Source organism: Sitophilus oryzae, unplaced genomic scaffold (assembly GCF_002938485.1).
Source record: "Sitophilus oryzae breed Bouriz unplaced genomic scaffold, Soryzae_2.0 scaffold_64_pilon_pilon, whole genome shotgun sequence".
NCBI lineage: Eukaryota > Metazoa > Arthropoda > Insecta > Coleoptera > Curculionidae > Sitophilus > Sitophilus oryzae.
In genome coordinates, this window is record NW_022147251.1 from 7,024 (window position 1) to 12,120 (window position 5,097).

Below are 5,097 nucleotides of genomic sequence, written 5' to 3' on the forward strand. Positions count from 1 at the left end.
GCTTTTGATATGTACTTGTATCGCCATATTCTGCAGGTATCCTGGATGGATAGAATATTGAATTAGGAGGTGTCCATGTAGATAGGCAGAGATAAAGAGCTCGTATCAACGGTTAAGGAAAGGGAGCTACAGTAATTCATCAGAGGTGAACGATACGAGGTGATCAGACTGGTCATTGGAAGTAAAATTGAGGGCAGGAGATCAGTGGGAAGAAGGCCAAACTCCTGGCTTAAGGCTCTGCGTCGTTGGTTCGGAAGAGCATCTATTGAAATTTTTAGATGCTGGTGATAACCAGTTGGATGAGCAATCTCCAAAGAGTGACGGCGACCTAAAAAGAAGAGGAATTATTAAATAGAATTTGTGCAAAAATGGGCATAGTACGGACTGCATAAGCCATTTAACCTTAAAGATCATATGCTCGATGAATTATTTTATTTTCGTTTTATGTATATCTAGATGGTTATCTTTCCAGTTAACTATTTTCAGAGAACTTAATTGATACGAAATAAACCTTGATTACCTGTCACTGTCTAGCAGACGTTTCGAGGACGAATAGCAATTATAGGAGAGCAAAAGTAGACATAAAAATACATAATCATTTGTTGATAATTTTACGAATTACTGTAAATTTATTTTTCATACAGCACTTTTCGTTAATGACGATAAGTCACATTGACCAGTATTAGAATTGGATTTTGTCGATTGCTGGTAATTTGGTAGTATATATCTTTTAAATTTATATGTGTTTTTTATGAAAAACTTTAAGAAAAGTAATAAAATCAAACGATACTGGCACATTTTACCTTCAACCCATTCGAAGCAAACTTCTGAAAATTAAACTTTTTATATAGCATCGTCCTAGCATCGTAAAGTCACCACAAATAATACCTGGTATTACCTTCAGTGAACCTTTCATCAGTGTCAGGGTCGCCTCGTAAAATTTCTCATATCCTCGTAAAACTATCTCGAAGAAAAATTACCGCATTAAATATGAGGATGCTGCAGTCAGATATTAAGAAGAAAGGTGATATAGGATATATGGTATTATTTCGATAATTTTCGACATTGGGTTCTATATTATTCATTTATACATATTTTTTGGTACTTTTAAAACTATAATACATGCCTGGTATTAATAACTGTCATGCAGTTAATTTCACTTTTATGGGTACTTTAAACCTGGAGTTCAATGTCAAACTATTCGTGGAAGACCGCAGAGTGGCAGAAACACAATTTAAAATACAATATGATCAAAGTGAATACAAAAACTCGTCGGCGATGCCTATGACTGTGATCAGTCGTTTTATATGTAAAATCATTATACAGGGTGTTACAGAAATAAGTGCAACTGTTTTAAGGGGTGGTTTGGTTTGGTTTGGCAACCAAATCGCAACCAAAATAACCGCGTTATTTTACTTTGAAACTTTTCAAAAAAAAGATTTTTTGCTAAAATTTTGAGAACCACTGGATCTTTTCTGGATTTTCTTTTATGTAAATTTAAGCTACTACCTATGTTGCCATATTATCAAGAAATTATGTTTTTTAATATATGGATTTATTCTCCTGTGATTTGATTCTTCTCTGATATTATTCTTTATTATTTTAATAAATTAAAACCAAAGTTGACTTATTACCACAAGGCAATATTAAAATTGTATTTGGTGTATTGAATATTCATTAAACATTCGAAAGCCTATGAAAACATTTTATTTCGAAAGTCACCAAAATATGTTGTAAATTTTACTTTTCAATTCATTTTAAAGTATTTGTATGCAAATTAACAATAATTAATAACAGTCATGTGTATAACAATTTTACTTACTTTTGTCAAAGTAGATGAGATAAACTGAATATAAATAAAAACAGGGCAAGAGGACAAATAAGTTGGTATGGCCAAAAAAAATTGCAGTCTCTTTAAAAAATGAACAACTAGTAATTTCGGTGTTGGTTATTTCCATCAAATAAGAGCATGATTATTAATGCCAGACCTTTTAATTTAATGATATGGTTAGATAACTGCTTCGTAAATTGCTGAATTAACACTTCGATCATCTTTCGTAGTATATTTAAAAATTACATATTTGGAATCTATTGGCTTATTGATTAAATTTCATAATTATTTCCGACATTAAAATTGCGTCGGTGAAACGTTAATTAGAAAGTTTATAAAGAAACTACTCGGTATTATAGGGGTTAGAATAAAATTAGAAATAGATAATCTGAAACGAATCAAAATACCCAGATTTCAGTTGAGTATCTTAAAAAATATAATTTTTTAACTTGTTTGACATAAAATCTTTTCTTGTTCATATAGTAAAACCTCTTTAAAGGCAGCACACTGTATTGTATTAGGAATCTGTATTGCATTCCATTTTTAATAACCGTTACTTATTTTATTTATCATTTAGAATATTCATTAAAAAACAATTAGGTATATTGCTTTAAACACAAACTATAGTTTTTTAGCGCTTTTAATACGTACTTATTACCAAAAATGCTATAAATAAAGTAGTTTAAGAAGTCTATTAAAAGACACAATAAAATGTTATGATCCATAAAATTCGGCGGTAGGGGTGGCTTGTGGAAATGAAGATTGTTGCCTTTTATATCTAAAATACGGAACATGTCAAAGATAGTCCATTTCCAAGCCAACTAGACGTCGATTTCTTTCGATCATATATGATACTTTTATTGCTCTGAGGGTGAACAACCAAGAAAAACACAACAGGATGTGAAGCTTCTAAATTTAACCGTTTGTACAGTTGGAAGTAACGGCAGCATCGGTCGAGTTGTGAGGAGTTCAAAACACTGGGGCTTTAAAAATTAGTGCACAAAGAAGGTTTTTGTAGTGTGCCGCCCTAATTTTAAAAGGAGCCGTCTTCAAAGAGAAAGGGTCCAGGGATTTTGTCATTTCGCGGGAGAATGTATTCAGAAATGTTGAAAGATAATGGCGGATGGCATGGCAAGACGAAGCGGGGTGCCAAAATATCGGTTTATTTTTTCATATTAATGATCTATTGTTTTTCTATTGTTAAGGCAGTAATTTAAAAAATAAAATATGTTTTAAAGTATGTATACTTTTTAAAGTACGTATATTTTACTAACATAGATTAAATTAAGTAGGGTTTATGACAGCTTGACAAAATGCAATGTAGTAATTTTCCATAAGGAAATTCTCTTTATATGTTCTTGTTTAAAGCCAATTTGATCATAAGACTGTTCGGATCACACTGCATTTTTTGTGCGTATTGGTTTATCATTACATTGCCATTTACGATATAAATTGAAGAAAGGAGAAACCCATTTTTTGGTAGATATTAACGTTTTTAAACACTGTATATGACATATATTTTGTAAATCTTACCAACGCATTTTTATGAAAAAATCTTAATTATTAATAAATATAGCTCATGTAAAAACGCGTCTCATATACAGGAAATGGCCCAAAAGTATACGAAAATATACCAGCAGGAAACGTTGACGTTTCTACCTGCGATATTGAATTAATGATCAGTAAATGCTTCCTCAAACTTAATTTGAGAGTTTACGAACCTCTTTGGCCGTCGGGTGTTCTAAATTATTATCAAACTATCCTATGAGGACATTTTTGTGATTATGTAATTAATATTTTGATTCAGTTCTATTCTTTATAGTAATAGTTTTATAATAATTTACATTTTTTCGTATATATTAAAGACCATTTTAAGTAAAAATAAATGAAACCAAATGTAGGGATACTGATTTGTAATTTTAATGGAAACTTACCGTTAGTTCCAGCGTGTAAAGCGTTAAAAGCCTCTTTTGCTACTAAAAATAAAATAACACGAATTTATACGAGAATTTATAAAAGCGTGAAGCGTTTAGCGCTTTAGGTAAAGCGCTAAGCGCGTTATATTAACTTTACACGCTATATCACCTTACTTGCTTTCTATCTCCATAGCCTAAATCGCGTTACTCGCCTTTTGTGTGGTCGAGGGCTAGACTGATTCAGGGCTCAAACGCACTGACGACCAGGTCACAGCGACCACCATTGATTCAATGTTATTACTGATCGCAGCTGCGTTTCCTAATAACATTGAATCAAATGCTGGTCCCTGCGATGTTCGTCAGTGCGTTTGAGCCCTAAGTAATAAGTCTTAAATATATTAAAAAGCAAAATCTTAATAGTATCTTTTAAACGACTATTGCAGCGAGGAGAGTTAGAATCAAAGACTAAGGTGATGTATTTGATTTGATATAAGTTCATGATGTACTGGAATGAAAGTGACAGTTGGCAAATGGGCTAAAGATATTTTGCAGTACCCCAATATAAAAGCAACAAATACATTTTTATCTATTTTTTGGTATATGGTCATAAGCAGTCTTCGAAATGCAATTGGAATGTTAATCGAACATTGTGCTAACTTAATGGAAGCTTTCCTAAAATCCATTCTGGGTGAATCGTGCCTTACTGTTGTCAAGTTTCAGGAGACACTCGAGATTCACATGTCACATTCTTTTCTAAATTACGTTGGCTGGTGCTTTAGACGAAAACATTCTCAACTGGGAGAATGCACAAGCAGTCCAATGGGGCCCAAGTGCGGAAATCAGAAAATAAATTGGCGCCGGGAGGCACGTATAGCCGCCCATACTAAAATATTTTAATGAAAAGTTAATAGGCAGTTCTTTTAGTTTCAAAGTAAAGGAATTTTTCCAATTTTGGTCCGCGGCTATTTCCCCTATCCGCCACCTGGGGTAGCGTCCGATGGAAGTTTGGAGTTCTCCACACGGATTTTCTCAAAAACGGACCACGGAAACACGGAATATCTCAAAAACTGCGACTTTGACCGATTTTGATGTTATTAAAAATTTTGTTGCAAATATTGTTCCTAATCTTAAACTGAAAACCGCGTTTCGCTAGCTACTGTAATTTTGGAGTTACGATTTTTTAAAATTTTTAACCCCCTCCCATCCCCCCTTACCAACCCTCCACCCCACCAAAAACTAATGGCCAGATTCTCGGGTGCCACAGTATTTTTGTGCCAAATTTGGTTAAAATCGGTTTAGCGGTTTTTGAGTTATCGTGTTACAGACGGACAGACAGACAGACAGGCACCA